Source organism: Thalassophryne amazonica, chromosome 1, assembly GCF_902500255.1.
Source record: "Thalassophryne amazonica chromosome 1, fThaAma1.1, whole genome shotgun sequence".
NCBI classification, from domain to species: Eukaryota; Metazoa; Chordata; class Actinopteri; order Batrachoidiformes; family Batrachoididae; genus Thalassophryne; species Thalassophryne amazonica.
The window spans coordinates 108,614,237-108,639,581 of record NC_047103.1 but is presented as its reverse complement, the minus strand read 5'-3'; positions in this window follow the sequence as shown (position 1 = coordinate 108,639,581).

Here is a 25,345-nt window from a genome sequence, read left to right as displayed (position 1 = left end):
ATTTATTGTAATTATTACAAAATGGAAGAAACTGTCAGTCCTGACTGTCAGTCTTCCTTAGTCTGGGGCTCCATGCAAGGTCTCGGCTCGAGGGGTAAGTATGATTCTGAGAAAGGTCAGAACTATACGGGAGGACCTGGTCAATGACCTGAAGAGAGCCTGGACCACAGTCACAAAGATTATATTAGTAACACACGACACAGTCATGGTTTAAAATCCTGCAGGGCAGCAAGGTCCCCCTGCACAAGCCAGCACATGACCAGGCCTGTTTGAAGTTCACCAGTGACCATCTGGATCCAGAGGAGGCATGGGAGAAGGTTATGTGGTCAGATGAGACCAAAATAGAGCTTTTTGGTATCAACTCCATGAGCCGTGTTTTTGGAGGATGACAACAACCCCAAGAAAACCGTCCCAACTGTGAAGCATGGGGGTTGAAACATCATTTTTGGGGTTGCTTTTCTGCAGAGAGGACAGGCTGACTGCACCGTATTGAAGGGAGGATGGATGGGGTCATCTATGGTGAGATCTTGGCAAGCAAACGCCTTCCCTCAGTAAGAGCATTGAAGATGGGTCATGGCTGAGTCTTCCAGCATGACAATGACCCAAAACACACAGCCAGGGCAACTAAGGAGGTGTTTCCGTAAGAAGCATTTCAAGGTCCTGGAGTGGCCAAGCCAGTCTCCAGAGCTGAACTCAATAGAAAATCTTTGAAAGGAGCTGAAACTCGAAACCTGAAAGAACTGGACAAGATCTGTATGGAGGAGTGGACTAAAATCCCTGCTGCAGTGTACAAACTTGGTAAAGAACTACAGGATACGTCTGACCTCTGGAACTGCAGTCAAAGCTTTCTGAACCAAATATTAAGGTCTGTTTTTTTTTCTAGTGAATCAAATACTTATTTCATGCAATAAAATGCAAATTATTTAAAAATCATACAATATACAAATAGTGACTGGTTTGGAGGGCAGCATAATGGAATGTCACCCCGAGGGATCACTGTTGCCCAAGGCAGAAAGCCGCGGGCAACAGTGATTGGGTTTATGTTGACTCAGATTCAGCCTGATCATAACAGAGATCATGCAAACTCCACACAGAATGTGGCAGGTGGGAAATGATCCCACAAACTTATTGCTGTGAGACAACAGTGCTAACTACTCAGCTTGTAATGCTGCATTTACACATAGGCAGGGCATCATATGAATGTCATTTTTGGCACATTCCTGACATTCTTAACATGACTTAACGCATCTGAATAGGTTTTTTAGCAGTGCGTGCAGGTGCATGATATTCGTGGAACATGTTTTTGCCTGTCAAAAAAACTTCCATGAATGTCACGCACCACCCTCATTTCGCCTCATGTCGTGGAGGTCACAACTGAGTGTGGTGATACGTGTTGATGAGTGGTGATCCTTAACAGAGCATGATAGCATTCGTAGTGGTTCCTGGGATGGTTCTTGGAGCCCAAACTGTCACGCGTCAAGAATTCTCGTGAAAACTGTCAAGTTTTGACATGAATTGTAACGCAGTGTCACATTTCACTGCGCGCCACTACGAATCACTTCTCTCACATGCACACAATTGAACTCTGCTGCACCACATTCAGTTTTATTGCTGACGTAGGACACCGATGCCAACTCGGTTAAGTCTCATTCCAATGGTCCTCAGCGTGCTCCTGCAGGTGTTCCACCTGCTGTTGTGCCTGATGTTCGAGAGAACAAGTTTGAGCCAGAGGAGAGCTGCGTGCAGCCAGACATCTGGCTCTCTCTGTCTCCTCCTCTTCCTTTCTGCGCAACTCAGCAGGTGACGGTAGCACGAATATGAATTGGGGGGGTGAGTACAATTCGCCTGATTCAATAGCACGTAACAACACGGGACATTATTCTTTACCGTGCATAATAGTTCCTGATAATTTGCCAGGAATTAATAAATAGGAATTAATCGTGACGCGTGGTAACAGGTTGCAACAGTTCCTGAGAACTCCTGACACCTTTGCTCCGAATCATCACATTCATGATCAGCGACCAAGAACATATACTTCTTGGCATTCGTGGCTTGTTGTCATGTGTAAACGTTGCATTAGCTTTTACTCACTAACTCACTCATCTTCATTAGTTTACTCCAATTAAGAGTCACGGGGGACTAGAACGGGAAGCTGATGGGGTATCATCATCAATTTCCCAATTTCCACTGAGGTAGTCAAACAACTCTGCAGTGCCAAAGCATTGGGGGTTGATGAGATCAGTCCAGAAAAGCAGAAGGCTCTGGGTGTGGAGGGACTGTCTTGGATGAGACATCTCTTCAACATTGCATTGAGGTCTGGGTCAGTGCCTAAGGAGTGACAAACTGGGGTGGGGGGAACCAGAGAGTGTGTGCCAATTACACAGGCATCACGCTACTCAGTCTCGCTGTTAAAGTCGACTCCAGGGTGCTGGAAAATAGGGTTCCACCGACAGTCGAACCTCTGATTGAAGAGGAACAATGCGGGTTCCGTCCTGGTTGTGGAACAACCGGCCAACTCTGTACTCTCACAAGGATCCTGGAGGGTGCCTGGGACTATGCCCATCCAGTCTACATGTGTTTTGTGGACTTGGAGAAGGCGTATGAATGGGTACCCCAGGAGATACTGTAGGAGGTGCTGTGGGATTATGGAGTGAAGGGGTCCCTTCTCAGGTCCATCCAATCTCTGTACTCACAAAGTGATATGTGTGTTTGGGTGCTCGGCAATAACTCGGACTCATTTCCGGTGGGGGTTGGCCTCCGCCAGGGCTGCACCTTGTCATCAATCCTGTTTGTGATATTCATGGACAGGATATCAAGGCGTAGTCAGGGGGAGAAGGGTTTCCTGTTTGGTGGGCTCATGGTCTCATCGCTGCTTTTTGCAGATGATGTGGTCCTGTTGGTTTCATCGGCCTATGACCTCCAACACTTACTGGATCAGGTTGGAGCTGAGTGTGAGGCGGCTGGGATGAGGATCAGCACCACTAAATCTGAGACCATGGTTCTCAGACGGAAACTGATGGAGGTCTGCCCCAATTGAAGGAGTTCAAGTACATCAAGGTCACGATCCACTGGTCAATCTTCATTCCTACTCTCACCTATGGTCATTAGGGTTGGCTCATGACTGGAAAAAAAAAAGATCACGGGTACAAGCAGCCAAAATGGGTTTCCTCAGGAGTGTGGCTGGTGTCCCTTAAAGATAAGGTGAGAAGCTCGGCCAACCGTGAGGAGCTCAGAGTACAGCCACTTCTCCATTGCATTGAAAGGAGTCAACTGAGGTGGTTCAGGCATTTGGTAAGGACGCACCCCTGGACGCTTCTCTAGGGGGTGTTCTAGGCATGTCCAGCTGGGAGGAGACCCTGGGGAAAAACCAGGGCTAGGTGGAGAGATTATATTACCACACTGGCCTGGGACTGCCTTGGCCCCTAGTCAGAGGTGGTTAATGTGCCCGGGAAAAGGAAGTTTGGACATGTTGCCCCGTGACCCAATCCCAGATAAGTGGCTGAAGATGAGATGAGATAATACAGCTGCCATACGATAATACAGCTGTCATTCGACTCTGGTACCAGTGCTTTACCACTTCAGAAGTATTTAGACTGAAATTTTAAGAACAATAAATATACAAAGGTGAAAAGAGAAGTGGCAAAAGGTATATAGTGAGCTGTACAAGAAGTTGAATCATAAAGGAGGTCTATTAGAAAAGTATCCGACCTTATTTTTTTTTTTCAAAAACTATATGGATTTGAATCACGTGTGATTACATCAGACATGCTTGAACCCTCGTGGGCATGCGAGAGTTTTTTCACGTCATTCGCCTGTGGGCAGTCTTTGACTGAGGAGTGGCCCACCCTCTCGTCGTTTTTTCATTGTTTAGGAATGGCTCAGAGACTGCTGCTTTGTTTGATCAAAATTTTTTCAAAACTGTAAGGCACAACTGAGTGGACACCATTCAATAAATTCAGCTGGTAAAAATTTTAATGGCTGATGAGAGATTTTGGTCTGGTAGTGTCGCTTTAAGGATGGCCCACGGCGCCTGACGGCGATCTGTGCTTCAAGGCGGCAGCGTCTCGCCGTTTCAAGTTGAAAACTTCCACATTTCAGGCTCTGTTGACCCAGGAAGTCGTCAGAGAACAGAGAACTTTCAGAAGAAGTCGGCATGAGGAGTTTATTCGGACATTCCATTGTTAACGGACATTTTGTAATGAAAGAATGTGCGGGCAGAGTCGCATGTCGGGGTCGCGACAGGAAAAACACCTCCGTTGGAAACCTTAACGGGCAAGTTGGAACATGCCCAAGCTGTTAAACAATTTCTCAGTTACTCATTTGTTGAAAACCATCAAAAGCCGCCTGAATTTTACAAATGGTTTTCAACACAGAGGTGTTTTTCCTGTCGCGGCGCACACAGAGTCGCAGAGTCGTCACTGAAACGACTCGGCGAATTTGCGCGCACGTCTTTCATTACAAAATGTCCTTAAACAGTGGAATGTCCGTGTAAAGTCCTCATGCCGGCCTCTTCTGAATCTTCTCTGTTCTCTCACGACATCCTAGGTGAATTAAGCCTTAAATTAGGATGTTTTCAGCTCAAAACAGGCCGACGACGGCACCTGGAAGCGCTGCGCGACATCCCGCTCCCTGGGAAGTCCTTACACCGACAGAAGCACCCCATAATCTCTCTCGAATAGTGTCCACTCGGATATTCCTCACAGGTCCAGAAAAATGTTGATAAAGCAACGCACGCCGTCTCGAGTAGCGTGTGAAACAAAGGAATTCAGCCGAGAGGGGGGGGACCACATCTCACTCAAGGCCTGCCCACAGGGAAATGACATCACCGACACGCGTGAAAAAACTCACGCATGCGCACGAGGGTTCAAGCATGATTGGTGTAATCGCACGTCATTCAAATCCATATAGTTTTAAAAAAAAATAAAAGTGTCGGTTTCTTATCTAATAGACCTCGTATTTTTACAAAAGTACCGGTTGACCAGACAAAGGGACAGAGCTGGAAATATGTGCAGCAGGTTATGGTGGTAAAAGATGTGCATGGCAATATGCTGACAAGTGAGGAGAGTGTGTTGAGAAGGTGGAGGGAACATTTTGAGGAGCTGATGAATAAAGTAAATGAGAGAGAGAAAAGGCTGGATGATGTAGAGAGAGTAAATCAGGAAGTACAAGAGATAAGTAAGGATGAAGTGAGGTCAGCTATGAAGAGTGGAAAGGTAGTTGTTCCAGATGACATTCCAGTGGAGGCATGGAAATGTTTAGGAGAAATAACAGTGGAGCTGCTAACCAGATTGTTTAATAAAATCTTAGAAAGATTGGAAAGCCTAAGGAGTGGAGACAAAGTGTGCTTGTTCCTACTTTTAAGAACAAGGGCGATGTGCAGAGCTGCAGTAACTACAGAGGCATAAAGTTGATGAGCCACAGCATGAAGTTATGGGAAAGAGTAGTCGAAGCTAGCCTTAGAAAACAGGTGAAGATATGTGAGCAGTAATATGGTTTCATGCTGAGAAAGAGCACTACAGATGCAATGTATGCTCTGAGAATACTGATGGAGAAGTACAGAGAAGGCCAGAAGGAGTTACATAGTATGTTTGTGGATTTACAGAAAGTTTATGACAGGATGCCAAGAAAAGAGTTGTGGTACTGTATGAGGAAGTCTGGAGTGGCAGAGAAGTATGTGAGGGTAGTGCAGGACATGTACCAGTAGACAACGGTGAGATGTGCAGTAGGAAGGATCAGCTCTGTGTCCTTTCTTGTTCACAGTGGTGATGGACAGATGACATCAGACGGGAGTCTCCATGGACTATGATGTTTGCAGATGACATTGTGATCTGTAGTGAGAGTAGAGAGTAGGTTGAGCCTGGAGAGGTGGAAATATGCTCTGAAGACAAGGGGAATGAAAGTCAGTAGGAGCAAGACTGAGTACATGTGTGTAATGAGAGGGAGGCCAGTGGAATAGTGCTGTTACAAGGAGTAGAGGTGGTGAAAGTAGATGAGATTAAATAATTCAGGTCAACTATCCAAAGTAATGGAGAGTGTGGTAGAGAGGTTAACCCTCTGGGGCCGACGCCGTCGTAAGACCAAGCTTTACTAAATTATAAATAACTTTTGAATGATATGAGATAAAAACTTACTTTTTTTGCTGAAATTTAACTCCGCGGATTTTTGAGCCAGCCATCGGCCATCTTTGCTGTGTGATGACGTGCGCAATGTGAGTGTTCAATCGGAATTGGTTCACTGTCACATGGTTTTCCAAAATCCAATCGCAGGGCAGATTTACCTCACGTGAAAAGCCAAAGATTGTTTTCAGGAGTGATGTGTTACTAGTTGGCCCGTTTGAATAGCCCCCTGGGTGCTCCAATGAGTACATACTATTAGTACATACTCAGTGCGCCCTGCGCCACTACGCACAGCGATCAGTGAAAGCAGGAGCACATGGAGAGACTCTGATGACAATCTCACGTGCTCAAACAAAGAGTGTGTAACTATCAGGATTGTTCCACTAGTTTGCATGTGAATGTTACTGGATAACTCTGTTGCTTTCTCTGCGTAAAGCACTGTTTACCAGATCAATGGACAACAAAACGCATAGACCATTTTGTATATATTGTTCAAAATGTGCATTTGTGGTTATTGTTTGAACCTTTTTGTTGTACAGACTTTCACAGACCTCAAATTACCTTTATAAAGTGTCAAAACAGTTGTTTATTATAGTTTGCTGTGTGTTTTGAATAAATGTGTGTGGAAAATTATTTTTCACTTTATTTTTTCCTTGCCTATTTTTGATTGTAAACCTTTATTACATTTATAAAACACAACAAAAACATATATATTCTGAAAGCACAGGTTATCCTGAAAAAAGAGACATAAAACGTGATTGTGGGATGCAGGGAGAGCTGTTAACAGCAATAATAAAACATTTATGCCAGGCGGGTGAACTGTCCAAAAAATGCCCTCGGACCCCAGAGGGTTAAGAAGAGGGTGCAGGCAGGGTGGAGTGGGTGGAGAAAGGTGGCAGGAGTGATTTGTGACCGAAGAATATCAGCAATAGTGAAGGGGAAAGTTTACAAGAAAGTAGTGAGACCAGCTATGTTGTATGGCTTAGAGATGGTGACACTAGGGGGAGATGATGGTTTAGTGGTTAAGGTGTTGGGCTTGAGACCAGAAGATCCTCGGTTCAAATCCCTGCCTGACTGCAAAATCACTAAGGGCCCTTGGGGAAGGTCTTTAATTGCCTAGTTGCTCCCGGTGTGTAGTGAGCGTCTTGCATGGCAGCACCCTGACACTGGGGTGAAAGTGAGGCATAACTGAAAAGCACTTTGAGCGACTGATGTCGATGTAAAAGCAAGCGCTATATAAATGCAGTCCATTTACCACTAATAAAAAGACAGGAAGCAGAGCTGAAGATGTTGCGATTCTCTTTGGGAGTGACGAGAATGATGTTGAGATTCTCTTTGGGAGTGACGAGAATGGACAGGACTAGGAATGAACATATTCCTATTCCATATGAACATATAGCTCAGGTGGGAGTGCAGGTGGGATTGCAGAGGAGGGACCCTTCTCTATATAGAGAGAAGGATGATGAGGATGGAGCCACCAGGCAGGAGGAGAAGAGGGAGGCCAAAGAGGAGGTTAAAGGATGTGTTGAGGGAGAACATGCAGGTGGTAGGAAGATACAGAGGAACATACAGAGGACAGGGTGAGATGGAAAAAAATTATCTGCTGTGGCGCCAAAAGAAGATGATACCGTGCTAGAAATCTTAGGCCACACCATCCACCTCCATCAGAAAACAAGTTTACTATATTTCTGTGCAGAAATGCTCCAAACATTACTGTGCTTTATTCACATCTGTGACCCAGCTTTATAATAAATATTCAAAGAAACTCAGTGAGATCTGTGAATCATGAAAAGGAATATATGAAGAATTCAGGCGCAAAACCCCGTAAACGCCACGCCCACAGAAAATGAGATAACCATTGCAAGTGAAAGCTTACCGAGGCTCCTATCCAATAACAGAATCAATTCTGCTGCAACACCCCATAAATCCTGTGGTAAATGCAAGTCAAGATGTGGTATGTATGCAGAACCTCATAAGCACCATCCCAGTTTGTGTGCAAAACCACGTAGTGAACAGCGTACCACTCACTGACATGTATGTCGGTCACGTGACGCAAAGATTCAGGCACCCACGAGAGCATCTCTGATGCTGCATTTACACATAATGACGACACGTCACATATGCCACGAAGTATACATTCTTGGCTGCTGATCACAAATGTGATGATTTGAGGCAGAGGTGTCAGGTGTCCTCAGGAACTGCTGCAACCTGTTACCACGCATTATGATTAATGGAACGTGTTGGTGGAGCATTATCAGGAACCATTACGCACGGTCAAGAATGTTCCACACATCTAGATCTCTAGAGAGAGATCTAGATGTGTGGTTTCACGCGGCTCTCGTCTCACTCATTTTCCCAAACATCAGGTGCAGCAGCAGGTGAAACAGCTGCAGGAGCTTGCTGAGGAGTACTGGAACAAAACTTTTAGCTGACTTGGCATCACTGTACTCCTTCAGCATACTGCAGCAAGGAAACTGAATGCGGTGCAGCAGGGTACACCAAATCAGTCAGCTTTTGGGAGCCACAGGCAACGTTGAAGATCCAGACCTTTGCAGATATGCGGAAACCCACCCACAGACAAGCAGAAGAAGTTGAAGTGCAGCACCGAGGTGTTGTTTTAACGTCTGTTGTCAGTCTCAAAGATGAGAGACATTGATCTCAAAGAAGTGCTGGAACATGAACTTGCTTCTGTACCCCCATCAACCTTCAATGACGATGATGCAATGCGAAAAACGAACAAGTCAGACCTGGCAAAGAAACTAGAGTCAGTCTGTACTGACATTCCTGTCCTACACTGTAAAACATTTGACCAATGCTTACTCAAAAAAAACTGTGGCAACAAAGTGACATAATATAACTGAATAGATTTTAAGTTCTATAAATGTGATTAAAAAGGTATTGAATATATTAACTAAACCTAACCAAAAAAATTAAGTACATGTTAATAAAAGCAACAGTTGAAATGTGTTGGATTTAGAATATGAGTTGATATAATTTATTTTTATTTACTTAGTCCAAATCATTTTTATGCAGATATGTAGTAAATGTAAATCATTTTGACCCAATTAATTAATAAATATAAATCAATTTCTTTCATATATTTAATAAATATGTCAATTTCACCAAGATTATCAGTAAATATGAATCAGTTTCCCCCAGATATTTAGTAAATCTAAATTATTTTTGCTCAGATACTTAGTAAATATGAATCAGCTTTCCTTCTGAAATTGACTAGGATTTACTATTTTTTGTGGGGTGCTATTATGAAATCCAACACATCAAAACTGTTGAACTTAATATCTACTCAATTATATATGCGTCACTTTGTTGCCACATTTTTTTGAGTAAACACTGGTCAAAATTTTTACAGTGTGTACTGAAGGTTTCCAACCAAGACGTCAGAACTGGTTATGTCATTGATGGAATGGCCCTGATGCAGGCATTGAATGAATCATTCTTCAAGACATTTGATGATCTGTCACAACAAGTTCTAAAGAAGATCTTGAGATTGCTTGAGAAGGAAGACCTGGAAATCGATGTTGTTACAGTCGTCTTTGACAGGTGTGACAAAGAAGACTCCATAAAGCAGATGGAGTGTCAACGCAGGGGCACTGGAGAGACCACACCCAGTCATCAAATTACTGGTGTCTGTGAGGTGCCAAACTACCGACTCTTCCTGAAGGGATTAGCAAACAAGGCTGCCCTTGCTGCTTTTGTGTGTGAGTCAATTGTTGCCAGTGCACCAGCTCATCTGAAACAGAACAAAGCATCATACTTGCCGGGGATTTGCCAATGATGAGACTGTCAAGTCTGTCACGAAGTCTGAGGTGACAAAAGTACCACATCTGTTTTCAACACAAGAGGAAGCTGATACAAGAATTATCCTACATGCCACTGACCTGGCAAGAAATCACACCAGAGTCATTGTGCGCTGTGATGACACAGATGTCCTGGTGCTTCTGCTTTATTACTTTGGCAGAGGTCTTCTGGCTGATGAAGTCTACATGCATGCTGGCCACTCTGGGAAGATACATCCCAGTTTACGCAATCGCTGGAGAGCTTGGTAGCTGAGTAGTTGCATGTCTACCAGCAGCACATGCTCGAACCGGACATGATGCCACCAGCTCTCTCAGGTCTCTCTTCAAAATTGGCAGTGTTCACTAACTTGGTGGACAATGTTGACTCTGTTCATCAGCTGTCTGAGTTTGGTGCATCATCCTCGCTGAGTGTAGCCCTGAATACTGCCCAATGGCTTCTTGTGCTGTTGCTGTATGGTCGACGGAGTAAGAAGTGCAGCACACTTGATGAGCTTCAACTGACAAAGCAGCAGCCTTAATGCCACCAACAGAAGATGCATTCAAGCAGCATGTCCTCGGGCACTGTACCAGGCCACAGTCTGTCTCCAAAATCAAGTAGCTAAGCCAGACCTGGCAGATCCTGTAGGCCATGGATGAACCAGAGGAGAGAAACGGACACTGGAGCACAAACTCTATGAAAAAGACTGTGCTCCACTTGAAGTCAGAGACATCACCCATCTCTACTACAGTGATAAAGACTGCAAGGTGGTGCAGAAATGCCCCTGCCTGGCAGCTGGTCTACCCTGCAAAGAGTCATGTGCTTGCTCAGACTGTCCAAATGGACCAACTGTACAGAATGTTGATTCTGGTGATGAACTCAGTGACACTGATTAATAACCACACATGCGTAGACATCATTGTAGAAGAAACTGCATCTGAACATGGGCCTTTTTCAACTTGGGCATGAGTTACATAACAGAGCCATGCACTGACTTCGTTCTTGTTTAATTCTTGTTGAGTTTTAACACAGAATACAGTGTTGCACATGCCAAAGTCACAGGCACAGAGAAGTCACCTATGTATTCAATGACTTCCAGTGACGTCTGAGGGTACAGGAAGGATAATGCTTCAAACTTTGCCCACACCTGATTTCTTTTTATGTTTGTTTTTCTTCCAATATGTTCAGACACTCTAGATACATAAATAATTTGATTTCAATAGTACAGAGTAAGCCTACATTATGCTGTACCCACAACAATGATTTAACAATAAAAGGTTAAAAGGAGGTTGTTGTTTTTTTTAAGAAAAAAAAAAAAAAAAAAAATCACACATTTCTCTTTAACTTCATTTACAATCAATTAAATGGAACTGTTAGAAGGCCAGGATTGCATGAAGTACTTATAAAAAACTATAATACATATTTCTGGATCATTTTTAACTCACACAAGCCTTGCATGTTTGTAAAAAATAAAAATGAGAAAAGGGCACAAAATTGCCTCTGTTGGCTGGGCGGGGGTTGACACCAAATTCAAATCACATAACCATGCATTTGCTTCATTACACATATACATCTTCAAGAAAGAAGTGGTTGTACTTTGTTCTCTGGTGGGGAGGGGTACCCGGCTACTTTTGGGATTTGGCCAGTACACTAATAACGTATCATTACTCTGCATCGATGAAGGAGGGTATTGTTTTCACTGATATGTGTGTGTGTGTGTGTCTGGTCATAAATGACTGGGTGCTACAGCGGAAAATGTAAAAACTATGCATTTTAATGATATTTTTGACTATCATTCCCATTTGGGAATGATAGTCAGAATGATAGTCAACTGTCAAATGGGAATGATTCCCATTTGACAGTTATTTCAGAATCAGAATAGGAATAATGTTTATTTGCCAAGTATCAACAAGAATACAAGGAATCTGACTCCAGTTTGAACTCTACTCTTTCTGTTCGAGTATGTATAAATATCCACTAAACATGAAATGATTCACAGTAAAAATGTGCAAATAAAAATGTGTGCAAAGGAGAGACAAACAGACTGAAGTTGTACATGAGGTCAGTTGGTAGAGGAATATACTATAAATACAATGAAATTCATTTAGATTCAACTGTTTGCTGCAAGACTGAACTTATATTTACTAACGTGTCTTTTACTCTGCCAATCAATGCATTAACGGACATATTTCAGTTGTTTAAGTCGCAGGGTTCAAAACGTGAGAAAAAAAGCAGCAGCTTTTTAGTTCATGTATCTAATACCAAGATAAACTGACTTCTAATACTTTTACTGCTTTCGAAAGATGATGACAGTGTTTGGGGTTTTATTTTTTTATTCATTCATTTTTCGTGTGTTCTTATGTGTTTGTGATCCTTGAATTTACCCAGCGAGTTGCGGACATGAACGAGTGAAGCTCTTCAGCATCTCGCCATGTCATTTAGGTCTGTCAGACTTTTTTTTTTTTTTAAGTAAATGCTTCAGTGGAGCATGAGCATGGTTAAAATCTTTCATCTTCTGGGGGGGGCAGAGCACCCCCCCCAGACTCCCCGCCTTTTACTTTATTTATTTAATTTTTTTTTTTTTGGCCTTTCAGCTTCTGGGGGACCTCCGCCCCCCCTCCCCAGACCCCCCTTTCAGCTTCTAGAGGAGCTCCGCCCCCCAGACTCCCTACCTTTTAATTTTTTTTTTTGCCTTTCAGCTCCGCCCCTGGTGTGACATCATTTACGTCACACAGAATGTTGGTCCACTCACACAATAGCTGTGTGAAGTTTCAGGATATTGGCAGGAACTGGAAAGTGCTGTACGCCGATCCAGAGCAACACAAACCTGCTCAGTGGGTGACATGTCCAGTGAGTATGCTGGCAAGGCAAGAACTGGGATGTTTGCAGCTTCCAGGGATTGGGTACAGATCCTTGCACCACGGGTCCATGCATTATCAATTCTGCAACATGAGGTGATGGTCGGGATGAACGGCACAGCAACAGGCCTCAAGATCTCCTCACGGTATCTCTGTGCACTCAAAATGCCATCAATAAAATGTACCTGTGTTCATTGTACGCCTGCCCAGACTATAACACCACCGCCACCACGGGCCACTTACTGAATGTGGCATAAAAATTAATTACATTTTTGAAAAACAGGTTTGTTAGTAATATTTGCGTCATGTGATGTGGGGATGTATGCTCACTGGTCCAGCGCTTAACGTCTGACCTACTGATTTGATTCGATGTCATTTCAAAAAAGCACTACCATGATACTAAAACAGCATTGCAGCAGTCAGAAAATAGATATAAGGAAGTGGTGACATGGTGCTGCATCTTCGAGGCCTCCTCCAGCTCTATCTACTGAAGAGGGAGCAAATACACCCGTTCCCAGCCCCAGCGCCGCTCAATCGGAGCCTCCCTGCATCAGCAGCAGGGACGCACCTGCTAGCCCAAGTCCTACCTGCGGAAAAACACTGATAGATGACCTCGGGATCGACCAACCCAACCAAACTGTGTTACAGCAGCAGCACCCTGCCAGCATTTTTAGTGGAAGAAAGCGCTCATTTGTTGCTGCTTGGTATCACGGTAACGGAGACTGGCTGGAGTACAGTGTCAAAGCCAATGCAGCATTTTGTTTTTGTTGCTGGTTTAGCGGCAGTTTAGCGGCCAACGCTAAACTGCTGCAGCTGGTCTCATACACTGGATGCTTTCGTGAGTGTGGATTTCAGTAACTGGAAAAATGCAACAGAGAGAGATCGGAGATTTCATAAACACAAACCTTCAAAGGAGCATCTCTCTTGCTACACACTGTGGAAGGAGCGGGAGAGACGCACTGATGCTGGAAAGGAGATTTCAACACTTGTTTCAATGCAGAAAGAACGAAAGAACAGGAATTATGTCTCCTCACTTGTTGATGTTGTGGGATTTCTGACAGAAAATCAGCTGCCTTTAAGAGGGAAGATAGACGCTTATCACAACATGTCAGAGGGAGGGAGCAGCCTTTTTCTCTCATTACTGGACTATATAATTCAAAAGGACCTGGTGTCACAGACCGAACGGTCCCCCTAAAAATTGGTCCCCCCCCCCCGACAACAAAGGTCACGGATTAACACCTCGTTTCTGCTTCAAACTGCACCCCAGTCATCATCTATCTCAGCGACTGTCTCTTTATCTCCTGTCACATGCATCTGGAGTCATTCCTGGTGACGTGTTCCTCTGCGCGCTGCCTGATGCCCCTCCTTATGCATCTCTCTGCCTCTTTGGAGACTCACGTTCTGAGAGGGTCTTCAATTTGCTGGTAAACCACAGTTTTTGGATGACACACTAAGCACCAAAGTTTATATATGAAGGGCAACAGTCCCTCCAGGTCTCAGCAAAAATTCCTAAGTGACTGGGTGTTTGCAAGAAAAATATTCGGGATGGCCCGTGACCAGAGGTCAGCATTTGTCTTGCAGACAGATACGCCACTTTCAGACACATTTCACCAAAAAAACACCATAAAAAATGCTATTTTGTCAGTTATTATGGCACTTTTTACAGTGTAATTAAAGACGATGCCGTTAAATGCGCCGTAATATGTAAGAAATGAATAATGGAGCCCTTAAAAAGCTCCATAAAAATGCCATTCAGTTGCACACAGCACATCACAATGCGCATAAAAAAACAGCGTTTGTGCGGTTTGATAATCATCTCCAGCCTCCTTTTCTCTCAGCCACTGAACTTGAAGTGTTTGTGCCCAGTCGCTGATCAAGACCAGGAGACAGAATCAGTGCAGCACAGATCTCCTTGTACCAAAGTTTGCTCCAACTCACTTGTTGTGTCATTTAACATTGGCTAATATTTGGGGGTTAGGCAGGAAAATATAAAATAAATTAACTTCCTCTTTTATACATCATTTCATTTTTTTTTTTTAATTCAAATATGTTTCCCTCCTTATTGATTACAGGTATTTTACGCTTCCGTTATCCAACTGTGTGGCTGTAGCGCAGCGGTAAGACTCCCGTCTGCTGCTCAAAGCTTTTCAGGTTCGAATCCCACAAGTGGAATGTTTTGTTGTTTTTTTTTTAAACCAGAAACACTCCCATTGAGATTAAGAACATCTTTTCCAAGAGAGTCCTCTTGGATAAACAGCACAAAACACAAAGCACACTTACACATTTACAAAAACACAAGCAAAAGACAAATAAAAAGATGATAAATATATAAATTATAAGCACACTATAAAAAACAAGTGCATATTATGGAGTTGGCCTCAAGTGCTCTCAATTTGGATTTACAAGCATTCAGTGAAATTCATAATTTTAATTTCTACTCCTCTTGCAACTTATTCCAGGCAAAAGCTGCAGATTGGACAAAAGCCGCGGATCTGTCCAGGCACATGGAACAGAGTGGAACCACAGCAATAAACAACAGTGTATTTCAAGCAGGAACAGTGCGAGGTGCACCACATCGCGCCACTTATGTGGGAAAAAAAAACAAAACAGCCGGTAGCTGTGGGACCACACCGTGCCGCTTATGTGGAATAAATAAGTAAAAAAGAAAGACACATACCACCCACTGGACATGAGCCTGCGCCTTCCAAATGCTCTGATTGCCAGTCAGCAACTTTACCACTGAGCTACAGAGCAGGGAAGCTGCCTCATATCAGGAAGGACGTGGAAGTATTACAAAAAAAAAAAAAAAAAATTTAAATCACACACCATATAAAAACAACCCATTTATTAAGCAAGCAAAACAAATATGATCTGTTTGATCCTTTGGTGAGGACCAGACAGTCCATGAAATGACATGAATGAGAAGCAGTGAGCTCTGATCATGTCCACATCTACTGGTCCGGTGCGTCCAGTCAGCTGTGCGTGTGATCTATCCAACACGTGTCTTGTGGACGGTGCACCACAGCACAGACACCACATCATGTGGAACAGAGCTCACGTGGGTGACGTGAATGTCAGATCACCTGCTCCATGTTCTGATCTGATGGTCCGTTTCATCCTGGGGGGCTGTCAGTGTCTGCTCTGTGCATACGCTCTCTTGCTGCAGCTTGTCACCACCATGGAAATATATGTTTTTATTTATGTCCGTGGAAGTACAGCAAACAGACACAGGTGCCTCACAGTGGACAGTTGTTAGTCTATGTCTGTCCAAACACAGTAGGTGTTGTCCAGCTGGAATCTCCAGATCCACAGATTCTCACAGCTGCCTCTGTTGGAAGCCACACCTCCTGTCAGTGAAGCATGCACACACCCACGTGTCAGCATGTGTGTTTGCAAAGTCACACTCATTGGAAACTTAAACAAATTTCACTGCGAGTACGACAGTGGTTGTCTGCAGTCTGCTGTCATGCCAAGAGTGCGACTGGCCACACATTTTCTAAGTGCCATGTGAGTGGTGTTAGATGTTCGTGTGTGTCACCTGGAATTTGGCCGACACCTGCTGCGAGCAGGTGCAATGGGTTCGCACAGCACACGCTCTGTCTTTCAGCTGCTTGTGTGCACAAATAGTTGTAGCAACAGGTGTATGAGGCGTTACAGGCAGACGACTTTCCACGTTTTGCATGAAATTCCTGCTTCGTGCTTATGATGACCAGACTTCACACTATGTGTGAAGGGGCCCTAATGGGAGTTTTTCTGGTTCGATAAAACACACACACACATATACACACACCACTCATGAGATTCAAACCCGCCAAGCTCTGAATAGCAGACAGGAGTCTCACCGCTGCGCCACAGTCACAGTTGGATAACAGAGGCATAACATGCCTATAATCAATAAGGAGGGCAATCTATTTGATTAAAAAATGAATCAAATGAAACAATGTATAAAAGAGGAACTTAATTTATGAGATATTTTCTTGCCTAACCCCCAAAATACTAGCTGATGTTAAATGACAGAACAAGTAAGTTAGAACTAACGTTGCCCCCAGGAGATCTGTGCTGCACTGATTCTGTCTGCTCGTCTTGATCAGCGATTTGGCACAAACACTTCAAGTTCAGTGGTTCAGAGAAAAGGAGGCTGGAGATGATTATCATACTGCACAAATCCCATTTTTTACATGCGTCATGAAGTGCCCAGACATGCGTATTTTACACACGTGTGCATCTGAACAGCGTTTTTTATGGGCTCCACATTACGGCGCATTTAATGTAAGTAAGTAAATTTCATTTATATAACACTTTTCATAGCCAGAGGAAGCCACAAAGTGCTGCACAAGAAAAGGCAAATTGGCATACAATCGATGCAATAAAAAGTAAATATTAGCAAATATAATGGTGTCGTCTTTAAATACGGCGACAAAAGCACCATAATAACTGACAAAATGGTGTTTATTGTTGTATGGTTGGGGGTGCCTGGCTGCTTTTTGTTTCTGTCTTCTGTTTCTGTCTTTTGTTTTTCCTTCCAGGTGGCACACGTTTAGGACTGAGTGGCTGAGTTATCAGGACCTCACCCTGATCACCTGAGGCTGATCATGTGCAGCTCGTCAGGACTCACAGCTGTGGTGCATCTACACGGATTGGAGCATGGTGGCATTTAAGTCTGGAGTACACAGTGTGTATTTGCCAGAGACTCGACCTTGTGACCAGACGGGTGAGATCGTCGTCTTGAGAGCCATCTCATCATTATGGATGCAGAGACTGTCCAGGTTTGATGCCATGGTCTGTGAAAGAGGAGGGGGTGAGGTCTCACGCTCGTCAGCACACTTCCTGAGGTACGTTAGGTTTTGTGACTAACATTAGTACAGTCAGTAAATGTGGTGTCCCTCACACCTTATTATATTGAGCTGTTATGTTAGTCGTTTAATCAGCTTCCACTGCAGTTGAGTATGTGAACTGGATGTTCCATGCCTGCAGGGTGGGAAGCTGATTAGTGATTAAGCCAGGAAGTGTTTGCTGTTTGTGTACACCTTTGAGTGGTCTCTCTGTGTGTGGAGTGTGGACTCACATGATGGTTTCTTCTTTCACAGACTCGGTTTGTCGCGGCCACCTGGGGGGTGTCGGCGGGGTCCTTGGGTCCGAACTGTTTCTGGCTCCGGACCGTTAGTGCTGCTGGGAGCACACCGTCATCTCCACCTCGCAGACCGTGCACTCATTTGTTGTATTTAGCACGTCACTGTTATGTCATTAAATTTTGTTATCCTTTGTACCGTGCTCTGCTTATTTTATACTGGGTCCTTCAAATGCTGGTCGGTTCTCCGTCCTGCGTCCAACACATAACAGTTTATTACGGAGTATTTTTGGTGAAACATGTCTGAAAGTGGCGTATTTGCGGCCCTCTTGGCTTGCCATGTATGTAAATGTGTGTCTGTAACTTCAGAGTGCGTTTACAGACATCAGTAAGTTTCTGTGCGTCTTACAAACCTCAGAAACAGACACTGGCTTTCAAAGAAGATCAACTGGTTCTTGCTACCAAGCAGCTTCATCAGCAGCAGCATTAATTTTTCATCATCTTACCCTGTGGCTCAGACTTCATTAAAGAAGCAGAATGAATGTTTTATTTATACTTCTATCTGATGTTGAGCAACGCTGGTGAGTGTTCATCTGCATCCACAAACCATCAACACATCACTGGAACTCCTGCAGTCTGACGTGTGGTTTGTGCCGCAGCCAGAGGACGACTAATTAAAGGTCAACAGACGGCAGGATGGATCAGTATTGGGCGGGAGGTCTGTGTTAACACGACTCCGAGTAACAGTTCAGCTCTTTACTTCATTCTGTTTCAGACTTTTGTTTGCTTCAATTGGGTGCTACTTGGAAATGGTAAATGGACTGCATTCATACTGGGCTTTTCCATCTGCATTAGACGCTCACCTGATGTCAGGCTGCTGCCATACAAGGTGCTCACTACACACCGGGAGCAACAAGGGGATTAAGGGCATTGCCTTAGTGATTTTCCGGTCATGCTGGGATTTGAACGAAGGATCCTCTGGTCTCAAGTCCAACGCTTAACCACTAGACCATCACCTTTATTGATCCAGGTTTATTGAGGGAAACCTCAAAAAACCTTTGTCAAGGATTTTATACAGTTCATGCTCTTATTATCTTTTATTTTCTTTAGTTTATGCTTATATTATTATTATTTATTTTCTTATAGTTTATGCTTATTATTTTTCCTCTTTGTGAGAAGAGGAGGTTTTAGAAAGAAAGACTTGTTGTCTGCATTCTTCATGATTGAGCAAACTATTTTTCATTTTGCATAAGTGCCTTATCCTGCTTTGACGAGCCACAAGGCTCATGTTGCAGGAATGGAAGGTTTCAGCCGTTACCTTGCTTTGCTATCACCCTCTTGCAGACATGACTCGTGTAACCTCTCCCGACTGTCTTTGTTTGTTTTTTCTCATGCTGATGAACTAAATAAAAGGCTGGGCCAGAGGAGGGGATTTTAGGAGAGCTTTGAAGCTTAGCACATAAGCTGTTTCTGGTTCTCCTCCTCTGCGCAGAGCAAAAAATATATATATATTTGTCTCTCTCTGATTGGTTTCTTTTCAGTGTTTGTGCCTCTCATTTCTTTAAAAACAGGGTGCAAACCCAACAGTTTTTTCTCGGCGCCCAACGTGGGGCGTAGACAGATCTTCTCGAGCGAATGGAGGAAGACACGCCGCAGGCTGTGCACAGCCGATTCCACTAGAGGGATCGAAGGAAAGTCCTGAGGAGTGAATTCTCCGTCGGGCCGGTGACTATAGACGTCCACCTCCGCTCGCCGCAGTAGATTGACGACGCCTCCGAACCAAATGAGGGGCGCAACAAATTAATGTAAGTAATTACTGCCTGCCTGTGAGGAAAATATGTTGAGGAGGGGTTCGAGTCCCCATCCGGAATAAAGTGCGGGGGAGGGAGTTAGAGTCTCCGGTCCTGCCGGCACAGGTGGCGGAGGGGTTCGAGTCCCCATCCGGCTGAGAAATACAGGAGGAGTAAGAATAAATTTCAGGAGAAGCAGTTAGAGAGACGCAAATTAATTGATTATTGCAAAAGTGAAACTAAGTGTGTTTGTGGTATGAATGAGAGAAAATTCTGTTTTTGTTGTTTTGTTGTAAGGATTTTGTTGTGTTATTTATGTCTTGATATAAAATGATTTATTATTATTATTTTTTTTTAAGATGAGGGCTTGTCTGTAATTGCAATCATTGATGAAATCTGTAATTTATTTTGTATATGTGTGAGAGTTGGAGCGGTTGTGGGAGTGCGTGTGTGTGTGTGTGTGTGTGTGTGTGTGTGTGTGTGTGTGTGTCAGTGTCGGACTGTATGTGTGGTATTGTCTGACTGAGTATTCCTTAGTAATAATAAAAGAATGAGACTGTGAGTGACTGAAGCACAGACAGCTTGATATCCCAAAAAAGTGAAGTGAAGCTGTCGTCTGCAAAGTAGGTCATTTTAAGTCCATACACACCACACTCACATATTCCCGACGAGTCTGCAAAGAGGGGGATTCCAAGGAAGGTCCGCCCCACGGGGTAGAAGCTTGACCTGAACTTTGCAGAGTGAAGGGGAATAGGTGAACAACATGGGAAACACATGCACAGAAAATAAGCCCCTATTTCAGGGCGACGAAAAATACATGCACAAACGCAATCCGGAAAATCTGAAGTACATAACTAAATGGAAAAAGAAATATGGCTTTTCAGGTAAATTGGTTATGCCAGATTGTGAAGGTTTGGTGTTAAAACTTACAACAACAGCAGCAAATAAAAAGGGTAACAGGAAAGCAAGAAAAGAAGGAGAAATAGAGTGTGCAAAAGTATGGCTCAGTGAAGCACGGATGAGAGTAGAGGCAATAAAGAGGAAAAAAGACGAGAAAGGAAAATCAGAGGGGAAAGTAATGTTTGTAAAACCTGAAGATAATGAGATGGCCGTGAGAGGCCGTGATGTAAATCCACCCCTGCAGCCACAAAATCAGGCTGCAGTAAGACAAGCGGCACCAACAGTGGCTCCACCACTGGTAAAGGACCCGATTTTTGACCCTAATTATCCCCAGGAGAGTTCTGAAGGTCCGTCATATGACCCAATAAGCTCACTGTATCCAAATCCATTTTTGGATAATCAGAGGGTGGAATTTTCAACTGTATTGACCCCGCCTGCGGCAACAAATTCTTTAATGCCCGAAAAATACATTTTGAGAGACAGGGCTATGATTAAGCCGCCTCTAAAATACGGTTTCAATATATCCCCAGATCACAGTTTTATTGCTCCAATGATCCAGGTCCCAAACCCAAATATAGCTCAAGAACAGCCGCCATTCCTTCATGTCTTCCGTCCATGGACACCAGAAGAGGCAGCAAAGGCCGTGTCTGGCCTGCCAGACCCACAAGCTGATGTGGAAGAATGGGTAAAAGGAATAGAAGATATTATAAAAGCATATAGGTTGAATGGCTGTGAAGTAGGACAGGCCGTACAATTGGCTCTGGGACGAAACTGGGTCCACGTGAGAGGGACATTTACAGGACGTGCTGCAGACGGTACGGTCCTGCCATACGGGAATGAGGAAGATCCGGCAGCGGCGTTACAGGCTCAAATAACCGATCTAATGACCAGAGTTAAAAACAAGTTTAAACAGAAAGCGGACTATGGTAAAATAAATGCGTGTAAACAAAAGGCAGATGAGGATGTGGATGATTATAATCAGCGTTTAGGGACAGTTTTCCGTGCAAACAGTGGTATACCGCATAGTGATGATCAAGCGGGAGCATATCAAAATCAGCTGAAACAAGCCCTCCTGAATGGTTTGAAGCCAGAAATTAGTGCATGGATCAGAAAGCACAATGTGACCACTGACTCGGATGATATGATTAAGATACTGGATTGGGCAAGACATGCAGCAAAAGTGACCGGACAGACAAAACCCAAAACTTCTGTCTTCGTGACTGAGGATTTTTCTGAAATCTTCTAAAGGTAAATGGACAGGACATGGATTTTCTCTGTGACACAGGAGCATGTAGGACAGTGATAACAGACAGACCTCCCGGAACTAAATTTGCAAAAGAAGTCGTTTGGGTAAAATCTGCAAATGGACAGGTGAATTCAGAGAAAATATTGAAGTTTGTCAATTTTGAAGATCCTGAAACGAACCAAACTGCTTGTGTCTCTGTGGTTTATTCGCCCCATTGTCCAGTAAATTTACTGGGACGAGATTTGATGACGGCCTTATCTATAGGAGTCACGCCAACAGGCAGTGAGGCAGCCCGCTACTGTATATACAAATTTGGCCCAGGCCTGGCAGTACTCTTTGGATCTGTCGGAGTTGAGACAAACTGAACAATTATTGGAGGAAGGTCTGATGACCTGTGAAAACAGAGAACATGTAGTAATGATGTCACCAAAAGATCTACACATAACTATGCTATTCACTCCACAAAAGGATGAAAGGTATGGAGCAGGATTTCTGAAAATTCCATCAGAATTACAGACAGTAGCACACCTATACACAGACAGAAAAACCACCTCTGTGTGTAGTGTAGTGCTGACCCAAAGTGCAGACAAATGGTACAGAGGAAAACCTGAGGCTGTGCCGCATATTTCACTGACAAGGGCAGACACTAAAATAGTTGAGGAAGCAACTGATTGGCACGAAGCAGATGCAGTGTCGGTGTGGGATTTCAGTCCATCCAGAGGCTTGTATCGGAAATACATGTTTGTAAGTGCTTGGACGACACCGGTGATACATGAAGTAGATCTGGACGATTGAAATTTAACAACATCTGTGTTGTTGACACAGGAAGATGAGACTTTATTGGCCAAACTGCCTCCTCATCTCTGGGTGAATGCACCCACAGATGTAGGACTGTTGAAAAATATTCCGCCAGTCAAAATTAAGCCACGATCTGATTGGAGACCACGGATCAAACAATATCCATTAAAACCTGAAGCAGAAAAAGGAATTGAACCGGTTATTGCAGAATTATTGGAAGCAGGAGTCATCAGGGAATGTTTAGATGCATCCTGTAACACTCCAATATATCCTGTGAAAAAAGCAGACAATCAGAATTGGCGAATGGTACAAGACCTACGTGCAGTAAATGCTGCAGTAGAAACTAGTGCCCCTCTGGTACCAGACCCACATACGCTGCTAAATAGATTAAGTCCTGGAAACATGTACTTCTCTGTCATAGACATCAGTAATGCATTTTTCTCAGTACCTGTTCATCCAGACTCTCAATTTCGGTTTGCTTTTACATTCAAAGGGAAAAGATATACATATACAAGACTCCCTCAAGGTTTTGCTGACAGTCCGACCATTTTTACACAAGCAATAAATTGTTGCTTATCTTCATTTACTCCACCAGAAGATTCACAAATCTTGGTGTATGTAGATGACATTTTGGTGGCAGGAAAGACAAAAGACAGCTGTACAAAATGTACTATGATGCTTTTGCAACATTTGGCAGAAACAGGAAATAAAATTAAAAAGCAAAAGTTGCAGTTCGTGCAACCACAAGTGACTTATTTAGGCCACGTCTTATCAGCTGAGGGGAAACGAATACAAGACGATCGAAAGCACGCTATTCTCAAAGCGCCTAAACCGTCAACAAAAAAGGAAATGATGACTTTCTTAGGTATCTGTAATTATTGCAGAGCCTGGATTCCATGTTATGCAGAGAAGGTGCAGAAATTGCAGGATTTAATACACTATACCAATGGCTATGACTGACAAAATACAGTGGAATAAAGAAGCTGAAGAACAGTTTACAGCTCTTAAACAAGAACTTGTGAGTTCCACAGTATTATCTCTGCCCAATTATGTCAAGCCATTCACTCTCATGGTGGACACAAAACAGGGATTCATGTGTGCAGTCTTGCTACAACAACATGGTAATAAAAATAAACCAGTCGGCTATTATTCCACACGTTTGGATCCAGTGGCACAGGGCCTACCTCCCTGTGTCCAAGCAGTATGCGGAGTGGCAATGGCAGTGGAAAGTACAGCAGATGTTGTTTTGTTCCACCCATTGACTGTTAAAGTACCACACACAGTCAGTGTGTTACTCCTGCAAACAAAGATGACATTCTTATTGCCTGCTAGACAGATAGCATATACAGCAATGCTATTGTCTCAGCCACATATTACCATTGAAAGATGCAACACCTTGAATCCCGCCACGCTCCTACCTACTGAGACAGACGGTGAATCGCATGATTGTTTGGCAGACACACAGAAACAACAATTACCTCGACCAGACTTAACAGACGAACCATATTACTTTGTGGATGGTTCATGTTTCAAAGATCAGAAAGGACAGACATTAACAGGCTATGCTGTTGTTCAATTACCAAATACTGTTATTGAAGCAAAACAGATTAATCATTTTAAATCAGCCCAAGCTGCAGAACTCATTGCATTAACCAGAGCTTGTATCTTGGCTAAAGGACAGAAACTGACAGTCTATACAGATAGTCAATATGCATTTTCAACAATTTGGTTCTTTGCAAAACAATGGCAACAAAGAGGTATGATAACCTCTACAGGGAAACCAGTGACACATGCAGGCTTACTCACAAATTTGCTAGAAGCAGTGACATTACCATCACACCTGGCATTATGTAAATGCGCAGCCCACACCAGAGGTACAGATTTTGTCTCCAGAGGAAACTGCCTGGCAGACAAACTAGCGAAAGAAGCAGCAGCTGGTCGATATGGCACTTCTTCTATTTACACAGCTCAGACAGACAATGAACCATTAATAGATTCTGACCTTTTATTGGATATGCAAAAACAGGCACCAGCGCAGGAACGACATTTGTGGTTGAAAAATGGGGCAACCCCAAACCCCAAAGGACTTTATTGTGTACATAACAAACCCATCCTACCCAAAAGCTTATTCAAAGCAGCCGCAATTGTGATGCATGGGTTAACGCATGTGTCGACAGGGGGGATGGTATATATGGTAGACCAATACTTTGCTACCTATGGATTTAATTTATACTCAAAAAAATTTTGTAAAGCCTGTGTTACCTGACTGAAACACAACCCACAGGGAAATATAAGACCCCGGAGAGGGCAATTCCCAAAACCACAGTATCCTTTTCAAATTGTTCATATGGACTTTATTGAACTAAATCGATGTGGACCTTATCAATACTGTCTAGTATTAATTGATGCCTTTTCAAAATGGGTAGAAATTGTTCCATCACAAAAAGCAGATGCTTTAACAGTAGCAAAAGCATTGTGTAAGACAATTATTCCGTATTATGGAATACCAGAGACATTGTACAGTGATAATGGAACACATTTTGTAAATGAAGTTGTACAAAGAGTAGCAGAAAACATGAAAATTAAGTTAAAACATCATTGTGCTTACCACCCACAAAGTGCAGGATTAGTGGAAAGGACAAATGGCACAATAAAAACAAGACTAAGGAAATGTATGGAAGAGACAAAACGAACCTGGATTGAATGTTTGGACCTAGTAAAATTGTATATGAGAATAACACCAACAGCATCAGGTTTAACACCATTTGAGATAC